The sequence below is a fragment of the Bos javanicus genome, chromosome 21 (assembly GCF_032452875.1).
Source record: "Bos javanicus breed banteng chromosome 21, ARS-OSU_banteng_1.0, whole genome shotgun sequence".
Taxonomy (NCBI): domain Eukaryota; kingdom Metazoa; phylum Chordata; class Mammalia; order Artiodactyla; family Bovidae; genus Bos; species Bos javanicus.
Genome location: NC_083888.1, coordinates 64,847,771 through 64,860,231, shown reverse-complemented (window position 1 = coordinate 64,860,231; position 12,461 = coordinate 64,847,771). Strand labels below are relative to the sequence as shown.

Sequence of the window (12,461 nt, the reverse complement as noted above, 5' to 3'; positions counted from 1 at the left end):
CCAGGGGAGCCCTAGCAAGCAGATGGAGGCAACCCAAATGTCCATGGACAGAGGCTTGGATTAACGTAATGGGACCTCTCCGCTCAGTGGATGATTCCTCAGCCGTGAGAAGGAGTGAAGTTCTGATACAGGCTATAGCGTGGACGGAACTTGAAGACACATGAACTAGGAGAAGCCAGGCACAAGAGACCACATGCTGTGTGATTCCAATTGTATGTAAATCCACAGAGACACAGGTAGATTGGTGGTTGACATGCCATGGAATTGTTCCTTTTCAAAGGGTTCATTGTATGTTATGTGAATTTTGCCTCAATAAAAGAAAAAATGGTCCCCTGCCGATGGGATTTTTGGAAGAACCAGGTGAGTTCCTCCCTACAGGCTTTGGGAAGGGACTGGGCACAGTCGGTGCAGGCTAAGCGCTGCTCTGGGAAAGAGCCGTCCTTCCAAACATGACCGAGTCCACAGGTGGCTGCCGCCACCTGAGTGTGGAAGGCAGTCTTGGATGCTGGTTTAAAACCATTCAAGAAATTAGTCTAGTACTTGGTTAAAAGCAAACCAACCAACCTTGGGTGATTTCTCGAACAAGAAGCTACAAGAAACCAACCCCTTGGCAGTGACATTTACAAGCGGGTCGTGCACGTTGGAAAGGAGCAGCACCAGAGACCAGAGAGCACAGAGTGCCCTGCTCCGCTCAGCCCAGCGGAAAGCACAGTCTCTGCGCAATCAGATGGCAGATCAAAGACCGCTGCCTTCAGGGTCATTTCCACAGTCTCCGGGGAGTGTGGGGCAGCATGGGAACCTGCCGAGAAGCCGTGGACGCCAGATTCATACGGCTGAATGTGTCCCTGGGAGATGGCGAAAGCCGCGAAGCCACCGCGGTTAACGCCGCCTAACTCTCCACTAAGCAGCCCAAGTGTGCCATCGCTCTGGTTGTTGATGAGAGGGTGAAAGAGATGCTCGTGATTCGGGGCCTTCTGTTTGATCTTTGGATCTTAGGTCCACGGCTGTGTTTAGAAGACGCTGATCTGAGGGACGCGCGACGGTAAGATGAGTAGGGGTTGAATTGTCAGTAGCAAGAGTCCAGGTTTATTTGGCTTGTTTGTTTGTTTAGTATTTATTTGGCTGCGCCAGGGCTTAGTCGCAGCACGCAGGGTCTTTGATCTCCGTTGAGGCACGCACCATCTTTTAGTTGCCGCGTGTGGGACCTAGTTCCCTGACCATGGATGGAACCCAGGCCCCCTGCATTTGGAGTGTGGTGTCTTAGCTATTGGACAACGAGGAAAGTCCCTCAAGAGTTTTTTTAGGGCATATAGATGGTCTGGACTAACCTTCCCTTGAATCCATCAAGAGACCCACTGCAGCCTCCCTTGGGAAGGGTGGGCGGGTGATCAGTTTTCCCAGCTGTCAGAGTTTAGAACCCTCATCATTTAGAAAAATCTGGAGAGAAACTGGACACAGTCTTGGAAGTTGCTCTGCATTCAAGATGTGAGCTGGGGGTGGGGGCGGGTAGCCAGGGGTGGGAGGGGGCCCCTTGCTCTCTAACCCAGGGTCAAGTGCGCTTTTTATTTGGAGAGAGTGGAGGGGAAGATGCTATGCAGCAAAGGACAAAAATACAGATAAGATGAATGAATTCCCTCTTCATCTTAATGATAGAGAGTGGCTCAGAAAGCCAGTCGACGTGGAGGCCAGTTTCTCAAGGCTGAACACTCTTGTTCAACAATTTGACTTCCTCCACCACGTATATTTGTTTTTATTCGGTTTGGCCAACTTTGCGGGGCAGAGGAGGTGAGCTGTGGATAGGGATGTAGTCTCAGTCCCCCGGCCACAGTAGAAAAATTGAGCCTCGGCTTGATTATGTTCCGAGTTTTTCTGGTCACCTTCTGGGCAGATGTGCCTGGGGTTGACGGCAGTCCCACTGGGCCGAGGCTGACGGCAGTGATGTTATTTATCCCCACTTCATTCTGCAGAGGCTTTAGGAGGGCTTAGGAAGTGACACCACAGCAGTCAGATAAATTAGAAGTGGGCGAGAGAGATGAGGCAAGGGAAAGCAAAGTCGGAGGCGGGTGAGTCTGGGCCACAGGGGTGTCTGAGCCTGCTCCCCTCCACCGGCAGTTTAGCTCTCAGCCTCCCCCCAGACACAACAAAAGAGATGCTTCGCTTTCCCGGCTGCGTCTCAGCCTGCCCCTCTCCTCCTTGCCCACAGGCCCCCAGGGGCACTCTCTCATCACGCCACTGGCTTCCTGGAGCCCGATGTCTGGGTGGCAACGTGAGCGAGGGACATGCAGTGTCTGAGTTATCCCTGAGTCCCCAGCGCTCCGTGTTCACTTTGTTTGGTGAAGGAATGAATGAATGGGTGGACGAACAAATGAAGGAATACAGATGGCTGAGAGAATTCACTTCTCTCCCTCACCAAGGGCTTCCCAGGTGGCACCGTGGTACAGAATCCACCTGCCAAAGCAGGAGACGCAAGAGGCACGGGTTCCATCCTTGGGCCCGGAAGATCCCCTGGAGCAAGAAATGGCAACCCACTCCAGTCTCCTTGCCTGGAAAATTCCATGGTCAGAGGAGCTTGGTGGGCAACAGTCCCTGGTGTCACAGAGTTGGACACGACTGAGCACGCACACAACCAGCATTGTCAGGCCAAAGGGCCGGCTGAGAAGAAAGCTTCTGTCTCTGCCCCAGCACCCCTGGCCACCCTCCCCTTGTCAGAGGTGTGTGGGGACAATTTCAGCCTGTTCACCCACATCTTAAACACTCTTGGGTCCTCTTCCCCCGGGGTTTGAACCCCGGCTCTGCCACTCCCTGGCTGTGTGACTTTGGCCAAGTTGCTAAACCTCTCTGTGCCTCCATTTCTCCATACATAAAACAGGGATACTAGCAGCCCCTTCCTTGGCATTCGGGAGTTTGCATACACACGAAGGTGCCTGGACGGGTGCCTGGCATGTAGTAAGCCTGAGGTCTGGGTTGATTCGCAACTGTGTCATCATGACCTTGAGCAGAGGGAGGAGGCAGAGATGAACGGGCGTTCCCTCCAATCCTGAGCCCCCTGTTCCGGGCCCACCTCCATCAGTTACACGTGTTCCTGGCCTCATTTCCTATAGAGGTCCTAGACACGCACCATCACAGTGCCAGGAGCAATGGCCGGTGATGGGACCCCTTGTGGTTACTGCTGCCCTCTGGGGCCCCCACGTGCTCTGGTCACCTGGAAGCCCCCAGGCCCCCTCCCTGTGCCTGGACCAGGCAGCTTCCCAGCCCAGAAGCCCATTCCTCAGACGTCACAGCACAGCCACCAGCCACCACGCAAACCCTGAGGACGCCTGCCCTTCCTGTCCCCCTCCACCCAGCGGGGCTGACTGTGAGAACTGAGGCGCCTGGCACGGAGGATCTTCAGAGAAGCCTCCAGAAGCGGCAGAGGAGGAGACAGGAGGGGAGGAAGGGACGGGAGGAGGAGGCCGGGGAGCAAGAACAGGGCGCCGGCGGGGCAGCGGAGGCCACAGCAACCGAGGGCCCTGGGACCAGTGATGGGGCCTCCTGCAGGGCCTGGCCTGACGCTCTGCATCCGCTGCAGGCACCAAGTCGATGTTTGTTAAGTGGATCAAACCGAATTGTATCAACAGAGTGCGAGGCTCACCGCCCGGAAGCTTCCGGGCTCGCTGCACGTGTCCTGAGGCCATGCTGTGCTCCTGTGCCTCTTAATGGGGTTTGCTGAATGTATAAGTGGTACCCCATTACCCAGCAGCGCCAGCACTGGGCTACCCTGGTGGCCGCTCCATCCCAGAGGTCGCGGCCCTGCTCTCGCTCTGCTGGTGCCTGGGGCCGGGGTGGGGGGTGGGGGTGGCGCATGGCTTCGCAGGCTGGTGGGACAGTGGCTAAGAAGCCGTGGTGGCCTGGGAGTCCAGCGGAGGGGGCAGAGGGAAGTGGGGATGGATGGTGGGTGGGGAGGCACCCAGGGTCCCCAAATTTCCCTCTGGACCATGGGGTGGGAACGATGCTGTTGGAGCAGGTTAGGAGGCAGGGGCAAGAGAAGGAGATTTTAATTTGACTTGAGCTATCCCAGGGATAGCCAGGGGGGCTGTCCCAGGGGAACCGGTGATCGGAAGGGGAACATGAAATGGAAGTTTCTGGAAGAGAATCACGAGGCAGGGGCATGGAGAGCAGGCGGCTGACTGTGCCCGTGTCCACACCACACGTGACAAGGGGCAGAGGTAACAGGTGGGACAGGTCGGATGGGGGCCAGCGTCCAGCTCATCAGGTGGGAGAAGACGTCACCATAGCGAAAGAGCTGTGGTTGGAAGCCTTCAAATGGAGCCGAGAGCTCGACTCCGTGTTGGGCAGGGGGCAGCCCTTTGGAGAAAGAGAGATGTTTCTTTCATATGCTCATTCATTCATTCCCTGCATACTTCCTGAGTGCCCACCGTGTTCCACGGGACATCTAGGGCACGCTGCAGGGACCACACAGACCCCGCCCCCAACTCCCTCCCACTCTGTGGCTCTGACATCTCACTGGTGGAGACTGGTACTAGCGGAAGTGCTAAGAGGGAAGTACAATATCAGAGAAGGTGATGAAGGAAGACCTGGGTTCAGACCTGGGAAGGGCATGTAAGCGTGGCCGGCTGTTTGTGATGGCTGCTGTGGAGTGAAGGAAGCGACGAGTATCAGGCCAGGAGGGGCGGCATAGGCACTCTGGAGGGTTTCAGAGACAAGTGGGTAACCCAGGAGACTTTGTGGCTTACATGTGCAAAGGAGTCCTCCAGTCGGGCTGAGATCAGGGCAGTGGTGGGGAGGGCCACGGACGGAAGCAGGGAGACAAGGTAGGGACTCCCACAGTCTTCCAGATGAGGTGGGGCAGGCAGCTTGGGCCCAGAGACAGGGCTGGAATCTGGTTGGTCTTGGGAGGCAGGCCCCGCGGGGCTTCCCAACAAGCTGGACGTGGGATGTGAGAGTCGGAGGAGAGTTCAGAGGTACCTTCCATTTCCAGCCTGAGCTGTGGGAAGCACCCCAGGTAGGTCTGGCTGCCCCTGGATGCGGCTGGTTTGCGAAGATGCCCGTTGGACATGCTGGTAGAGATGCAGAGTGGGCCTTGGGATGGCAGGGTCTTCAGCGAGGAGGTCCTGGGCTGCAGATGTAAATTCTGGACTCGTCAGCAAGCGAGTGGGATTTACGGCCACGTGCTGAATGAGATCACCAAGAGTGAACGCAGACACTTGTCCCTGAATCTCCTCACTTCACTGCAGCCCCTGTGAGTGACACCACTGCCGGGCTGCTTGGCAGCCTTGGCCCCAGCCCGGCGCCCAGCAGGGACAGAGCAGACCCCCCACCCCTGGCTGACGTGATGGATGACTCACTCAGGAGACAAATACACCAGGAAGTAATTGGGTCCGAGCTGGACACAGAACATCAAGGCTCGACTGCCTGCCGCATGCCCTCTCACGCCTCTCTTTCCACTGGACCCAAACAGCCTTTATTAGCTTAACCGACACCGAGGCAAAAAGATCCCTGTGAGAAGCATGATTATAGAGTTCAAGGAATTGATTGCTTCTTCTGGTGGAGTTGTCTAAGTTAATGAATTTTAAGCAGATCTGTTTTGAAAGGATGCATTTGACTCCATCCCTATGGCGACCATATTTCCCAAACCCAGGGCCAGAGACACTGCCTGACACATGGGCTGATGGATGGCTGAAGGACACGACAGAATATTTGCAGTCAAGGCTGTCTCGCCTCCGTCCCTCATTTATTCCTCCTGCATGCCGGGCAGGATATTAAGAACTCACAGGCTTCTGTTATCTGCAAGCGTGTCCGCACTTGTAATGGGTTGACTTCAGTAAACCTATTTGGGAAGGTGTTATCTGCGGCTTGTGTTTCGGTGGTGGGGGAGGAGGAGGGGGACCCGAGGAAAGTAATATGCTAGTTTGACGAAGTTTTTCAATTTTCTGCTCATCATTGTGCTGCCGGAGAAAAAAGAGCTTCCCAGGGAAGGTGAGGTGGCTGCAGAAGAGGCTGGTGCTGCAAAGCGGGTGAGCCTGCCCAGGGCCGCGTGCCAGTCCCAGCCCTGCCACTTTATAATCACCACCGAACCCTGATGGAGCATTTAAAAGGGGCCAGGCCCCGTGCCAAGAGTCTTCTACGAGCCACCTAGTCAAGACCTCCTGAACACCCTGGGAAATGTTATCACAGCTTTGCAGACAAAAAACAGCTGCATGTCAGAGAGGCAGAGCTGCTTGCCCAAAGACACACAGCGAGCAAGAAAAAAGCAGCATCACAGCACATCTTTACCAAGTGCCTCCTCTGTGTCGGGCCCCGGGCTCAGTGTATGCCTTCTCTTACTCAGCCCTGGAGGAAGGTGGTGACTGTGGTCCTTGAAAGGCCTGAGAAGTGCCAACGGTAAGAACACGTGATGCTCAGCTGTCACTAGGAGCCCCACTTGCAGCAGTGGACGCGGAGGCACTCTGTGTTTGACCAGCTCTCCCAAAGTCATGGAGCAAACAGAGGGCATCACACCCAGTGACCTGAGAGCCCAGGGTCTGGGAAATTCGTATTCTGACCTGCTCGGTCCCCACGCCGTCCCGGGGAGGCATGAGAGGAGGCCTGGGCCGAGGCAGCCACTGTCCCTCTCCCTGGGCTTGCCCCGTCTGTGCTGTCAGTGGACAGTACACGTAGACAGTGCGTCTAAAGAAGGGAGTCAGAGAGGAGGGGCAGGAGGGCCATGAGGCGTGGACAGTCATGGCAGGTGGTCAGGGTCCTGAAGATGACGTGTGCAACCCAGACTCTCGGAAGCCCCTTGATCATTCTTTTTCTCATCTCCTCCCTAATGAATGCCAGGGTTCTATTGGGTCCATCTTGGAGGCATGTCTTGAATTTGACCACATTGTTCTCTCCTCTGCCATCACCCCAGCCCGACCACTTTCTGCTCTCAGCCTCCACTCCTCGGATGCTTCCTCCAGGGCCTTCCTGCTTCCTGCAGTGTGTTCACATCTGATCTCTCACTCCCCACCTGCCACAGGACATCGGTAAAAGGTCCAGCTTCAAAGATCCAGCCCTTGTCCACCTCTCTAACTCAAGGAGGTAACCTAAACTGGAAAATCAGACTGCGGCCAATGGCCCGGGGTTGTAACTCCACCTTCTGTACCTAGAACCTGTGACTATAGGTGGGTCACATAACCTCTCTGTGCCTGTTGGCTTACCCATGTGTAAAATGGGGTGAAAATACCCCCTCATACCTTAAGCCCCCTGACACGTGGGGGCATACACCCCCTCTTGGCAGCCCACCACCCCACAGGAGGAGTCGTGATGGACAGGTGGACGGGCCAGAGTCTCATCCTGTTTCTGCAGCCCCGGGCCTCCTCCCCGGCTGAATTTTGTGTTTCCTGAGGCTTTATCCTTATTATACGCTGTTCCTGGCATCCTGGGGCGGTTAAGTAACTCGCCGAGGTCACGAGGCAGGTGGGAGCCGAGCTGAGACTCGAGTCCCACCCGCGCCCCACTGCAGGTGAGCCAACAAAAGACATTTCTATTATGATAAACAGAGGCTGTGGCAGAGCCGCCTTCCCCGCAGAAGGAAAGGTCTAGAACAAGGAATAAAATCTCCATCGCTTAGTTTTTAAGATTCACTGAACCTTCCCACTTGCAGCAAAAACAGCTTACTTTCAAATTAGTCAATCAGAGGGTGAGTCATTTCTTTGCAGGCGCCTGTGCTGGGAATACTAATGCCGGCCGCCCTGGGGGTGGGTCCCTGTGTGGCTCACGGGTACCTGGCAGAAGCAGGGGAGGGGGAGCCTGCAGTGAGTAGCCCCCCTGCCAGGGACACAGCCCCCTGTCCCCACGTGTCCTCAGGGCCCCCCGGGGAGGTGACACCAGGTCACTCTCCTTGCAGCTCCTCACCAGCCATGAGGCCCCATCCTTCCTCCAGAAACAGGGCGATTAATCCTGGCCCCCCTCCCGGAGCCGGGGAGGTGCAGCCTTCAGGCCCACGCTGACAGGACAAAAGGGAAAGGGCTGGAGCCGTGGCCTTGCTGCAAGCTCCAGAGGCCTCACTTCCACTTTCCACTGGGGGAGAGGGGCTCCAGGGAAGGAGGCAGAGGCCAGCGTTGTCATGAGGGACCCTGGGGAGAAAGGCCTGGGGGCTGCACTCTTGCAACCCCAAGCCCTGCGGAGGCACCTCTAAGCTCAAGCATCCACATGGTCATTCACTCATTCATTCATTCACTCACCCATTCATTCATTCACTCACCCATTCATTCATTCACTCACTCATTTGTTCATTCATTCATCCATTCATTCACTCACTCATTTGTTCATTCATTCATCCATTCATTCATTCACTCATTCATTCGTTCACTGCCACCTGCTCAACCTAACTGACTGCTGCTCTGAACTAAGCTCATTCAGACTGGGGTGGAGGTGGGGTCACAAGGGGAGAGGATGAGGAGTTTTATGAGGATGGTGGTCAGAGAAGACTTTCTGGAGGAGAGGACAGGTGAGCAGAGTTTCTGGAGGATACAGGTAACCAGGTAGGGGAGGGTAGCATGGGGTGGGGGATGCAAAGGCCTGAATAAAGTTTGGATGACAAGAGGAGCCACTGATGCAGCTCGAGGAGGGGGCAAGTAAAGAGGGCCGTGAACACAAGCCCCAGGCCCGTACCCTGAGGCTGCTGAGTCAGGGGGCTGTGGGCAGGGCAGGGGCATGGTCAGAGTGGAGGTCTAGGCAGCTTGCCCAGGCTCAGAGTGGACCTGAGACCTGAGCTTGGTGGCCACCTGGGAGGTGGTCCAGGTGGGAAAGGATACGGCCCCAACCGGAGGATATGGCTGAGGGGCTGAAGAGGCAGATGGTCAACAGCACCCTGGAGGAAGGAGCTGATGGTGCTGTGCCTAACAAGCCAGAGGCAGGGACGTCTCCAGGTGTCCTCAGGGCTCCGGGTCTGGACAGGGGCCAGTGGAGCCAGAAATGTTCCTGGGGAGCTTTTGGAACTAGTCACCCAGGCAGCCCTCAGAGCTGGCCACATCGAGGTCACTGGAGGCCACTGGAAAATCTCTCTGGCGCCTGCCTGAGAGAGACCCTTCATTCCTCATGGCTGACGATGAGCTCAGACATGTCTGCAGCTGACAGGTCCTAAGGATTCCGAGCGCCGGCCTGGCCTCCCTGTTCTGCAGCCCTGAGACACACAGCGGCTGCTGCCACCGCTCCAGACATGGTGTCACAAGGGAGTGGGGGCCCGTGGGGATGCTTCGCTGGGGGAGGCCCAGAGCAGCACAGAGAGCTCCCCGGATCTCAGTCCCTCCTCTCCCCCATCCTTGGCAGCCTCTCGGGGAGCAGCCCCCACAGAGCTCCTTTCTATTTCTCCCTTGGGGCTAATCCCTCTCCCTTAGGATCAAAAAGGCATCGAACGTCAGATCCAGAAGGGAGGCCCGAGAGAGCGCGCCCGTGCCTGAACCCACCAGCCCACCCCGGGCTCCAGGACCCTGGGCAACGACTGGTCCAAGGCATCCAGGGAGGAAGGAGGGCACCCAGGACCTCAGGACCAGGAGGCGGCTGCCAGCTGGGGGCAGTCAGCCCACCCCTCCCCACAAGGAGCTGCAGGCCTGGAGAGGACGGCTGATGGGGAGGAGACACGAGGTGTCACTGGCACAGGTAGGGGAGACAGCGCGTCCCGACAGTCGGGGGTAATCTCTGCACTCCAGACGCAAGCCCCAGGCCTCTCCGGTAGGCCCTCTTTCTCCCTCTGTCCCCTCCCCCGACGCCTGGTGGGGTCATGGCATCAGTGGGGGGCACTGAGGCAGAAGAGGGCAGCAGTGTTCGGTCCCCTCAAGGCTCCGAGAAGTCCTAGGAGGGATCCCAGGAGCTCTGGCAGGGGTGGGAAGTATGAGGCCACCCCACAAGTCTGAGCACAGAGTGGCTGCAGCTGTCTTTTTTTTGTTGTTTTTCACCTTAAAAAAAGAGTTATAGGAGCATCAAGCACAAAAGTCAACTTTGACAAGAGGGAGAAGCAGCGGTGTGAGCCCCGCCCCGGCCCCCACTGCCTCTGATCCACCACGCCCCGCCCGCCTCGTCTGCGCTCTGCCCACCGTAGTCAAAGGCACGACCACGCCTGCTCTCTGCTTTTTCATCTTGTCATGTTTCATTAGCCATCTCCATTTTCTAGTTTATAAAAAAGTGTGCGGGCACGCACACATACACACGCACACTGGTCTAATCCCTGAAGCTTCCAGTCTGGAGTAGAGAAACTGACGTATTTTAACTGCAGGGCAACCAAGCCAAGTGACATTCTCTGGAGGAAAACCTTCCCGTGCCAGGGTCACCGAGGGTGGTGTCTTCCCTCCCCAGGGGGCTTGGGCACCACCCGGCTGTGAGCTGAAACACACCAGCGTCTGCTTCCCTGGGGCTCATTAGGGGTTCGCTTTATCCCCCTGGTTTTGGAAGTCAAGGTTGATATCTGTTTTTTCCAGAGCCTGACTCACATTGCAGTGAACATCTTCATGAAAATGCAGTTCTGATTCTCTTGGGTGGTTTTCCTTTTTTTTTTTTAATTGAAGTATAATTGATTTACAATATTGTATTAGTTTCAGGTGTATAGTGAAATGATTCAGCATTTTTGCAGATTATATTCCATCATAGGTTATTGCAAGATAATGGCTATAATTCCCTGTGCTATACAGTATATCCCTGTTACTCGTCTATTTTATATACAGCAGTTTGTATCTGTTAATCCCAACCCCTGTTCCTCCTTCCTTTCCTTCCAACTTTGACAATCACAGTTTGCTTTCTAGGTCTGTGCGTCTGTTTCTGTTCTGTATACACATTCAAATGTATTAGTTTTTACATTCCACATGTAAGTGATATTCCATAGTATTTGTCTCTGTCTGGTTTATTTCACGAAGCATAACATTCTCTAGGTCAACCCACATGACTTCAGTTGGCAGTATTTCGTTCTTTTTTATGGCTGAGTAATATTCCTGTGTGTGTGTGTGTGTGCGCACGCGTGCGCGTGTACGTGTGCATGCGTGTGTGTGTATGGCACCTCCTGGTGGCTCAGATGGTAAAGAATCCGCCTGCAAGGCAGGAGACCTGGGTTCGATCCCTGGGTTGGGAAGATCCCCTGGAGGAGGGCATGGCAAACCCACTCCAGTATCTTGCCTAGAGAATTCTGTAGACAGAGGAGCCTGGCAGGCTACAGTCCATGGGGTCGCAAAGAGTTGGAAGCGACTGAGTGACTAAGCAGACGCAGCACACACAATATTCCAGTGTGTGGGGGGCGGGGGGAGGGGTGTGTGTGTGGCACATCCTTTTATCCCAATCATCTGCTGATGGGCAGCTGGGCTGCTTCCATGTCTTGGCTATTGTAAATAGTGCTGCTATGAACATCGGGGTGCATGTATCTTTTCAAATTAGTGTTTTTGTTTTTCCCAGATATGTACCCAGGAGCAGGATCGCCAGGTCAGATGGTAGCTCTGCTTTTAGTGTTTTAAGCCGTCTCTATATTGTTTTCCATAGTGCATGCACCAACTTACCTTCCCACTAACATAGTACGGGGTTTCTTGTGTGTGGGGGTTGTCTCTTAGGAACACATTTCCAAAAGTACAATCTCAAGACCAATAGGCATCAGCATGTTTATAACTCTTTGTATATATTTTCATATTCATCTCTATAAGGGCCATGTTAGTCTCACATTTCCTGGTGCCCTTCTGACAAGTGTGTCTCTGAGGTTGTCATTAAATGTATATGCAGTTAACCCTTAAACAACACAGGTTTGACCTTCGAAAGTCTACTTACTGGGTTGGCAAAAAAGTCTGATCAGAAAGTTCATTCGGGTTCTTCACTACGAGCAGAAAAACCCAAGTGAACTTTTCGGCCAACCCAGTAGATGCAGGATTTATTGACACGTGAATGTGCTTAGGGGCTCAGTCGTGTCCACCTCTTTGCAACCCCATGGACTGCAGCCCGCCAGGCTCCTCTGTCCATGGACCTCTCCAGGCAAGAATATTGGAGTGGGTTGCCCTTCCCTTCTCCAGGGGATCCTCCCAATCCAGGGACTGAACCCTAGTTTCCTGCATTGCAAGCAGATTCCTTACCATCTGAGCCACCTAGGAAGCTCCCTTTTTCAATAGTAAATACTATTTACTATGTGATCTGAGGTTGGTCATATGCTCTGATACAGAACCTCAGATATAGAGAAACCATGGATACGGAGGGGTCACCTGGAGTCATATGCAGATTTTGCACGAAGGGTCGGCACCCTTAACTCCTGTGTTGCTCAAGGATTGACTGCATTTGGCTAATTCACTGGATGCAAAATAATCTATTGTGAATCTCAGGAATACCGCATCCCTCAGAAAGTAGATACAGAGGTATTTTTCTCCCTTTTCCTCTGGCACAATATGCTCATAGTTATTTTGAATAGATAGAACCATATAAAATTGCCTAGAGTCTATCATCTCTGCGCTACAGAGAAGACAATTTCATACATTTCA

The 12,461-nt window shown here is 54.5% G+C and overlaps 1 long non-coding RNA gene across 1 annotated transcript; it reads left to right on the top strand.

The window, feature by feature from the left end:
• The first annotated feature begins 710 nt into the window (after window positions 1-710).
• On the top strand, window positions 711-10,839 carry LOC133234596 (uncharacterized). Its single transcript, XR_009732195.1, has 3 exons — window positions 711-1,042; window positions 9,363-9,624; window positions 9,932-10,839. It is a non-coding gene; the product is annotated as an uncharacterized LOC133234596 (long non-coding RNA).
• The last annotated feature ends 1,622 nt before the right edge of the window (window positions 10,840-12,461 follow it).